The sequence below is a fragment of the Pinus tabuliformis genome, chromosome 4_2 (assembly GCF_031772625.1).
Source record: "Pinus tabuliformis cultivar Carrire ecotype Pingquan chromosome 4_2, CPIR1, whole genome shotgun sequence".
NCBI lineage: Eukaryota > Viridiplantae > Streptophyta > Pinopsida > Pinales > Pinaceae > Pinus > Pinus tabuliformis.
This window is the reverse complement of record NC_142304.1, coordinates 749,815,438-749,825,951: the sequence shown is the minus strand read 5'-3', so window position 1 is coordinate 749,825,951 and position 10,514 is coordinate 749,815,438. Positions and strand designations below refer to the sequence as shown.

Below are 10,514 nucleotides of genomic sequence, written 5' to 3'. Positions count from 1 at the left end.
CCCTTCATTCAGGGTTCAAAATGATGGTGTCCTAGACACAAAATAACTACATCAATCCATGCCAAACTTTGATCATTAAACTTTAGTGTGGGGACGATAGTGTGCAGAAACAACAAACCTTGCTGTGGCGATGATACTGTGAGGAAAACATGCGAAAAACAACTCATTGTCCAGATAATAAATTAATACCTCGTCTTTTTCAAAGATTCTCGTCTTTAAAACCCTATATATTTTCTGAAATTCTCTACTTCCTCACCCACAATCAACCCCCAAAGGATTTGCGAGCTTACAGCGTGCCGTTTTGACTAGCAACAAAATTTAGGATTTGTAAGCTTATGAAAGTCAATTTCATGGTCAGCAAAGCCTATATATTGTACAGACACGCTTTAAATGCAAGCTGTTAGCTCAAGGTTCCATTGTTCAGGATTTTACAAAAGGTACTTCTGTATCTCAAAGTTCCATAACCATGAGCAAAGTACCACTGCTTTACTTTAGCGGAACTGTGAATAGTAAAACCATTGCCATACAATTTAGGCAATGTGGAGTCAATTCAATTTTTTATTTAAAATGTATTCTCTACTCAAGTCAAAGATGTGGATACAGTTTAATTTTGGATTGTAAGAATATTTTGGAATTAAACAGCTAAGAGTGAATTAAAAAAATTTGATCATTCATCCGATTCAAAATATATTCCTAAAATGACTTCGCACAAAGTAACCATAAAAAAGGCTTTCCCACGATTTGTTATTACTTGAATGTTCCAAGTGATTTCTCTGTTGCAACTCCCAACATTCTTAATAATAAGAACCTTAAAATGACCAGTTTTCATAATCCTTTCATTCAAAGGATTTAGGAGTGAATATATTTGACTTCTGTTTTATTTTGTTTTTTTTCTTGTGGCTGTCCTCTGTTTTCGATACCTGACCTTTAAAGTTCCATGTGAGGAAAGTAGGGTAGAACCTTTTTTGCTTTATTTTGTATGCTGGACTTAATCATTTTGTTGCTTTGGTTGCTTCAGGTAGCTTTGCAGTTTATTGATCTCGCTTCTGTTGCAGCGATTGCATCCTTCTTCCGTGAGATATTACCTTCCAACATTACCTTATGTTTTGGTCTTTTTATGGTCATGATTCTAGTTTCAATCCCTATTGATTATTTTTTTCCTTGGTCATTTTTGTAATGAATTTCAGTTATAACAAGGCAGTTGAATGGGCATCAAAATATAATTGAGTTTTCCTTGTATAAATTGCTATACTTCAATATCTAACTTCATAGATTTTGCTCGACAGAGGTGGCTTTTTGGTCGTGCACAGGCGAAAGGCAGGCTGCTCGTATCAGGAATGTCTACCTGAAAACTATTCTAAGGCAAGACATCACATTTTTTGACTGTGAGACATCAACAGGAGAGGTTATTGAAAGGATGTCAGGGGACACCATACTAATTCAAGAGGCTATAGGTGGAAAGGTCTGTCAATAACTGCTATTAAACAACAATCCTTTAAGTAACTCCAATCCAGCCTGGCTAACAGTGCACAAGATTTAGAATTAAAATGTCCATTGGTATGGTATAAGATATTCCATCAAATGAAAACAACATACCGGAGACGCATTTATAATCAAAATACATTTCTCCAGCTAGCCGTCCATTACATAGGCTTTGTCATCTCATAAATTGCACCAGCCATCTCTTTGGAATAGGAGCATGAACATTTGGCCAATGCAGGACCAACCTACTTGCTGAGGTGCATCAATGAAGTTGTTTTTTTCTTTGTTAAATAAATAGCAACTCTACCAACCAACTTGCTTAGGTGTATCAATGAAATTGTTTTTTTTTTCTTTGGTAAATCAATAGCATTGTTGTAATACTGTCAAGACTCCCAAATATCGAACACCAAAGCTCCAGGAAAAAGCCTATACTTCGGCCCTCTTTAAGTTCATTCTTGGGTCCCTTATGGTCAGAAAGGAGATTACAGCATTCGCTAGATACACTCACTCTGAAAATGAATTGATGCACAAGCTTGTGTCCGAAACGGACTCAGGGTGGTCTTTACAAAACTTGAATACAATATTGCCATTTTCAAAAACATTTCTTGCAACAGTTTGTGGAATCAATATCACTGATTTACTACTATCATCTTGTTTCCTATACACTGAAAAAACAAACAAAACATAAATTCATTTAGCAAACCCGATTTTTTTTTTTCACTTGATTTCTATCAGAGGCAGAAGGGAGGTAACATCCTTTCAAGCTCCGCATCTGGATATTCAGCTTGCCTGCTGCGGTGTTAACTCCTGGCCATTATTTGTACTCTAACGATCTTTGATCATATCCCAGGCCATGATAACTTATGATGTTGTGGTCATTGTTTGAAGGGCTCCCATGCACCCTAGAATTACTCCACTTATTGTCATGCTCTGTCTTGTACTCTGCAATTAGTCTTCCGAATTTCTTCCTTGTTTAACTTCTTTCCAACTTAGTCCAATGGGAGTTCAGGAGTTCTTATCCCCAGCCTGCATCTGATGCAATATTGGCTAGTCTGTCGGCAACCTTGTTTTTTTTTGGACATTGTGAGACTAAATCTTTGGGGAGCTCCTTTTAAACTTGTAACCTTCTCTATAGGGGTGTTAATCTCCAATTTTCAGTTAAGAGGTCTTCACAAGAAGCCGATAGAACCCACTACATGAAATTGATGATGATACATGAATCCCCCCTTCAGGCTTCAATGACTAGGTGGTCAATCCCTATAGCTAAACCATATTGTGTCTCATGCTTGACGGGAAGCAACTATGCTAGATCATTCGTGCCCATGTCTATGTTCCAAATATAGACCAACATTGACCTGCCTTTCTGTTTCCTGCAGATACCTCTGAAAGTCCAATGCCTGCCCTGCCACCAGAATTGCTCCTCCAATGACCATCAAAATTAAGTTTCAGAGGAGGAGGTTCCGGAAGTTGCGACATCCAGAAGTTTATTTCATGGAAGTAGTTCCAGCCTCCAGGATTGAAATGCTATAATCCACCAGTTTCTGATTTCGTTCACATGAGATATGTAAATCATCTTGCCTCGAGGATTTCAATTCTATCCCCTCTTTGATGTTTTTAACGATTCTGTCAGCGATAATCAATGAGATTGTAGGTTACTGTTTCTTGCAGGTGCAGTCATCATCTGGTATTTCGCATGCCATCAGGTTGCTCTTGCTATAGACCAATCATCTTATGGCAGTCAAGTTTCCCTCCACAAAAACTGTCATTCTAAATGATGAATTATAGACAATTTTATCACCAACTGCACTGATGTCCTAATTAATTTGTGTTGCCTTACCAAAGTTGGTTGTGTAATAGTATACATCTGAAGATAAGTCGATGTGTGTGAGCACATGGAAAGGAGTTGTAAGAATTCCTAACAGGGCATTCTTTGGCTTACAACTTTTTCATTATTAGCAGCTAGGATATTTAATGAAATATGAAGGAAAAGCACATTTTCTCTATGATGGGAAAGCCTACTCAGTAGTTTCTTTGTACTATAAAATTGAATATATAATTATAATCATGTGATTTTCTCGAAAACTTTTAAAAATATGTTATCAAAATAATTGAAGTAATTCTGCTTTTTTTCACAGATGAAGGTACAGTCATCTTATTATATCTTTATGTTGTTTTGTTGTCTGTTCAGGTCGGGATGTTCATACAGTTCACATCTGCATTCTTTGGAGGTTTCATTGTGGCTTTCACCAAAGGATGGAAACTTACCCTGGTAATGTTGGCTACGATTCCTTTTCTTGTAGCAGCAGGTAGTGCTATGTCTATGATAATAGCAAAGACGTCAAGCCGAAGTCAAAAAGCATATGCAGAAGCAGGCAATGTCGTGGAGCAGACAATTGGCTCAATTAGGACTGTAAGTATACGATCAATAAGGGAATGCATGCCTTGGCCCTCGTCATATCATAAGGCCAAGTATCTTTACTTTTGATTGAGGTTACTATGTCATATCAGTACATATTGTATTGCACATTTTTCAGATTAGTAAAGCAGATGAATTACCTTTTAGGTTGCGTCTTTTACGGGGGAGAAGAAAGCTGTGACTGACTATGATATGTCACTTAAGATTGCTTACAAAGCTGCTGCTCAGCAAGGGTTGGCTGCTGGCTTTGGCATGGGGACTTCCCTCTTTATTATATACTGCACCTATGCATTGGCTCTTTCGTATGGATCACAGTTAATTATCAATGAAGGGTATTCCGGCGGCAATGTGCTTAATGTCGTATTTGCAGTTCTTTCCGGCAGCATGTAAGATGAATGTGCATTGCCAAATGCAGTATTTTCATTAGATAAAGAAATTCAGCTCAATAGCCTTTCACTTATTCATGTAGATAAACTCATCTTGATTAATGAGGGCAATGACAAATATTTTGCTGGTCTCAGGTCAATAACCCAGACATCACCATGTTTAAATGCATTTGCAGCTGGATAAGCTGCAGCTTACAAAATGTTTGAGACAATTAATAGGAAGCCGGAGATTGATATCTATGATACAAAGGGCTTGGTCTTCAAGGACATTCACGGTGATATTGAACTTAGAGACGTATACTTCAGGTATCCAGCACGGCCTGATGTTGAAATATTTTCTGGGTTCTCATTGAGAATACCCAGAGGCACCACTGCAGCTTTAGTTGGAGAGAGTGGAAGTGGAAAGTCCACAATGATAAGTCTCATTGAGAGATTTTATGATCCACAAGCTGGAGAAGTGCTTATAGACAGTTTCAATATCAAGCAGTTTCAACTTCAATGGATAAGACAAAAAATTGGACTTGTAAGCCAGGAACCTGTCCTCTTTGCATGCACTATTAAAGAGAATATTGCGTATGGTAAAGATGGAGCTACGCTAGAGGAAATACATATTGCTGCCGAGCTTGCTAATGCAGCAAAATTTATCAGCAAAATGCCACAGGTTTTGTTTTTCGTATATGGATCTTGATTATTTGTAACTTTCCTCATTGTGTAATATGCATTTCTTTGCAGATGGATATTTCATATGTTGACGATTATAGTTGTTATTTCCAGGGTTTTGATACAATGGTAGGGGAGCATGGCACCCAATTATCTGGAGGCCAAAAACAAAGGATTGCAATTGCAAGGGATATTTTAAAAGATCCCTGAATTCTTCTCCTTGATGAAGCTACTAGTGCCTTGGATATAGAGTCTGAAAAAGTGGTTCAAGAAGCTCTTAATAGAATTATGATAAATAGAACAACAGTTATTGTTGCTCATCGTCTGACTACTGTAAGAAATGCTGATATGATTGCTGTGGTTAAGCGTGGTACCATTGTTGAAAAGGGTAAAATTTTACATTGCTTTAATTTTTTCACCTTTCTCAAGAGTCAACAGAGAATAAATGAACAATCTAGTAACTAAACTAATTCTTCCCGCCTTGTGCCAGTGATTTTAACATGTGAGGCTATGAACTTTGTAAAATAGTTCTTCTACACTTCTCATGTCACTAGTTTTAAGTTTTAACTCAGGTTTGGTGACAAGTTTACTGAAAGGATTCTTCTTCATTCCCCATGCCAATCTATTAATGAATCTGAGAAATGTGATATTCAGGTCCACACTCTCGGCTGACCATGAACCCTTCTGGTGCATATTCACAGCTTATACATCTGCAGGAGGTGCATCAATCAGAAGACCAACATTCAAATGATCCTGATCAACATGAAATACATTTGTATAATTCCAAATATATTAGCAGGGTTGAGTTTCGGAGGTCAACTCTTAAGTCTATAATCAGTGAGTCATCTGGAATAGGTGGCAGTCACCGCTCCATTTTGTTTCCATCTGCCTTCCCTGGTGAAGAGAGTCTCCACGATGTGGAAGATGGTCAGCAGAATCTTGCAAAAGATGTTCCTCTTTTACGCTTAGCGTCTCTCAACAAGCAAGAGGCTCCAGTGCTCATATTGGGATCCATTGCAGCAATTGTGAATGGGTGTTCACTGCCTGCTTTTGCTCTCTTGTTTTCAAGTATTATGGGTAGCTTCTACGAACCTCCACATAATCTTCGTAAAGATGTTGGGTTCTGGTCACTCATTATTGTAGCTTTGGCAGTTACATCCTTCCTCGTGACACCATTACAAATGTACTGCTTCGCTGTTGCTGGTGGCAGGCTTGTGAGACGCATTCGATCATTGACATTTCAAAAAGTTGTTTACCAGGAGATTGGATGGTTTGATCATAGTGAGAACTCAACGTGAGTAGCTAGAAATCTCTAATTATTTTAGTTATTGGAGGAAACCACTCCAACTTTGCTAAAAATTCATTTTTCTTGGGTAGATATTAGATATTAGCGATCATATTAATTCCAGGTTTCTGTTTTCAGCGGTGCAATAGGTGCAAGGTTATCAACAGACGCTGCAACTGTGCGTAGTGTTGTGGGAGATGCTTTGTCACTTGTTATTCAAAATATCTCAACAATCATTGCTGGTATTGTTATAGCGTTCACAGCAAACTGGAAGTTGGCACTTTTGGTGTTAGCTATGTTGCCCCTGCTAGGTCTTCAAGGCTTTGTTCAAATAAAGTTCACGGCGGGTTTCTTCGCTGATGCAAAGGTTAGGAATATCAACTTATTTATTGGTATCCCCTTATTTTATTGATATAGGTCAGGCCTTCAAATTTGCTTCAAGCATCAATCAGGGAAGTGCATAACAGAGGAAGAATCATAAAAGGGAAATACTCATCATAGTTACTTTTATTATTTTTCCCCTTTCTTCATCTGTTAAACTTCTCTTGCATAGACTCACCAAAGACTCTTTAAATAAAATAGCTGCTTGACAACGTCTAGTGACTTTAGTCCATATAACTCTTGCAGGTCAGCAGCAACATTAGTAAGTTGTTTTCTATTGTTGATGATAGATCTTTGAGAAACTGCGTTCTTTATCACTGAGGGTAAAGTCTTTGTATATTGTTGATGATAGATCTTTGAGAAACTGTGTTCTTTGTCACTGAGGAAAACAAATGTATAGCTTGTTGTCTGACAGTAATGAATTATCAGTCTTACTCTCAGAATCGTATACACTGCATACTGTTAGATTTTCAGAAAACGTATATTTAGACTTTTTGTTGTTGTTATGAATAATGTTTTTACTCAAGTCAGTTTCTCAATTGTAGATGAGTAGGATTGTCTTGTTCTTCCTGTCCTAAGAGTTTTAACCGTTTGAACTATCATTACTAATTGGAAAGGGTTATATTCCAGGTGATGTATGAGCAAGCCAGTCAGGTTGCAAAGGATGCACTTGGAAGCATTCGAACTGTTGCCTCTTTTTCTGCAGAGGAGAAAGTGATGAGCCTCTACAGCGAAAAATGTTCCACGCCCTTGACAAGCGGAATTCGACAGGGAATAATAAGCGGACTTAGTTTTGGTTTGTCAAATTTAATGTTGTTTTCAGTATATGGAATCACCTTTTGGGTAGGTGCTCAGATGGCTAAAGCTGGGGAGACAACGTTTAGTAAAGTTTTCAGGGTAAGGGCTACTTAATGGTAATGTGTTTGTTTAAAAATTATGATTATGAGAACGGAACTATTTAGTAGGTCATCTTGGAACTGCTAGACTTCTATATCTTTAACAATGTAGAAATGCCTTTGTTCGACTTTATGAACCCCAATTGAAGTGCTTCCAATTAACTGTTTGCATCGTCTAAGAAATGTGTTCGCAACATTGGTTTCAAATATTTGCCATATTCAAGTGTCATATTCCATTTCTAAGCTTAGAGTGTTTGTGGCAGGTGTTTTTTTCCTTCACAATGGTTGCCTTGGGAATTTCTCAGTCAATGGGCAGGGCCCCTGATTTTGGAAAAGTCAAAGCCTCAGTCAGTACAGTGTTTCAAATTCTTGATCGTAATTCCAAAATTGACGCAAATGATGCATCTGGGACTACCTTAGAGAATGTCAAAGGTGACATTGAGTTTCGGCATGTTAGTTTTAAATACCCTACTCGGCCAGGCGTACAAATTTTCCAAGATTTAAGCTTCTGTGTCCAAACTGGAAAGGTGTAGTGTTTTACCTATAGTTTATTTGATAAAGCAAAAATTTCATTGCATTCTACACTTGTAAAGTTAGTGGCTGAAGAATTAAGCTAACAGACAAATGCTGAATTTGCAAGACTTGTGATGGTTTGTTCTTTTTCTTTGATTTTGATAGACTGTTGCTCTCGTGGGAGAAAGTGGAAGTGGTAAATCAACTGTTATTTCACTTCTAGAGAGATTCTATGATATTAATTCTGGCCGTATTTTACTTGATGGGGTTGATATCCGACGACTGCAACTTAAATGGTTGAGGCAACAAATGGGCTTGGTTAGCCAAGAACCTATTTTGTTTAACGAAACAATACGTGCAAATATAGCTTATGGAAGGGATGGAATAACTTCAGATAACCAGATTGTAGAGGCTTCTAAAGCTTCCAATGCTCATCAGTTTATCTCAACACTTCCCCAGGGATATGATACATATGTGGGGGAGAATGGGCTGAAGTTATCTGGAGGTCAAAAGCAGCGCATAGCAATTGCAAGAGCAATTGTAAAAAACCCTAGGATACTGCTACTAGATGAAGCTACAAGTGCCCTGGACGCTGAATCTGAACACATAGTTCAGGAGGCATTGGATCATGTAATGGTAAACAGGTCCACCATTGTTGTTGCACATCGTCTTTCAACAATTAAAGATGCAGATCTCATAGCTGTAGTGAAGAATGGAGTTATTGCAGAACAGGGAAAACATAATGAACTGCTTATATGGAGCTTATGCATCCTTGATGAAACTGCATAGAGCTTCCGATTAGTGGATTTAACTTGATAAACGGAATGTTTCGTTGGGTGAATTTCATCCACATGGCTAGCTTACTTCCCAACTGTGTCACTCCAGTTGCTGTAACTGTTATTGATTTCCTTTTCTAAAACAACACATGTACGGCAAAGAAATTTACAATAAGACACGAGAACGAAGGAAAGAAGTACAGTACGAATGTAAATCTTTCATGCTAAGTATTGTTTATGCTCTGGTTCATTAGTTCAAATGAGAATGGATCCCAATAAATATTATGCCCAATGCAACATGATCATACTATGCCTGGATCTCATAAACCACAAGAACATGATACCGACCATCATCAAATACGAGCAATCACATAAAACCAAATATGCAAAATCCTGCCCTAAGGAAAAGGAAAATTGGCAAGGGATGATACCAGTTTGAGGGCTGACATGTGTTGAAATGGCCTTCAAATGGCAGTGCACCCGAAACTGACATTCAACATTTCAGGGCACTTTTTATTTTATACCGCATTCCTGCCAAAATGGCATGATATGTAGCACTATTCTGAGGCTAAAGAGGTGGAGGAATTGTCTAGACGGTTAAAAGTGGTTGGAATCTGGGTAAAAAAATTAAAAAAATTCTTGTAGAGGGAGTGTTTTAATCGTGTTTTTGATGATGGAAATAGATTAGCACCATCAAAAACATCTAAACACCTAAAATTTTGAACTTTAACAACTATAACTTGTATTTTAGAAACCCGAATTTTTACATTTCTCCGAACAATTCCTCCACCTCATTACACTACGCGTAAAAAAATCACGGCCCGAAACAGAAATAGTAATACCATTTATCCCAGTCGTTGCAGGGGTTATTCAGCGAATGCACTGAATCAGATGCCAAAACTCGATGATAATAGAAAGTGGCTTTGCATCTTCTAACAGGGAGCTTTAAAAACACCTGCTAAACATTTTGCACTAGCGTTTAATTTAAGTTCGATAGGGCGTTTAATCTATTTTAATTAAAAGGAGTGGTCTACTTGAGGCAAAATAATTGTAAGAATCTCGCCAATATTTTTTAAAAAATTTGATACGGAGTGTTTGAATCTTGTTTTTATTTTACCTAAAACTTTTGCACTTAGTTGTAATTTAAATATTACAAAATTATTGTTTGATTTTATTAAAATTTTGTCGGAATTTTCACTATTTTTTGAGTAAATTTATAGTTTTGTTAGACTAGTGTTAATTAAAATATATATGATTAAATTTGGTAGAATCATTAAAAAAAATCAAGGGAAAAGTCATGAAAATAAGGATAAAATGAAACTCTTAAAAAATTTGTTAAAAAAAATTAAAATTTGGTTTTAAAAATTATGTAAATTGCTTTAAGTACATTAAAATAGCACAACCACATTAGTAAAGTAGTAAATATATGTTGATAGTATCATTTTTACTTATAGTGATACCAAGTGGCATATGAAGGGTGGGAAATGATGTTGATCAATGCATATCAACCACTCTATTGATGTGGTTGTGCCTATTGACACCCAACATGCCTAGAGTAGATTAGTAGACCATATTTGCCTATGGTTAAAGATTGTTGATCAAGGTTGACCATGGTTAATAGTGTTTAACCATGATTATTGATAGTTGAAGAGGTTGACCATTAATGTAACCATGTATTAATGTTGAGCATTGTTACATTAATGTTTGTTAACCATGGTT

At 37.1% G+C, this 10,514-nt stretch overlaps 1 pseudogene across 1 annotated transcript; it reads left to right on the top strand.

Annotated features, from left to right (window-relative positions):
- The first annotated feature begins 961 nt into the window (after positions 1–961).
- Positions 962–8,821, top strand: LOC149171766 (ABC transporter B family member 4-like; annotated as a pseudogene). The gene is made up of 11 exons (XR_016259578.1): positions 962–1,073; positions 1,287–1,462; positions 3,671–3,892; positions 4,046–4,284; positions 4,420–4,945; positions 5,059–5,332; positions 5,599–6,238; positions 6,368–6,596; positions 7,241–7,507; positions 7,770–8,033; positions 8,185–8,821. The product of XR_016259578.1 is annotated as an ABC transporter B family member 4-like (transcript).
- Positions 8,822–10,514: the final 1,693 nt, after the last annotated feature.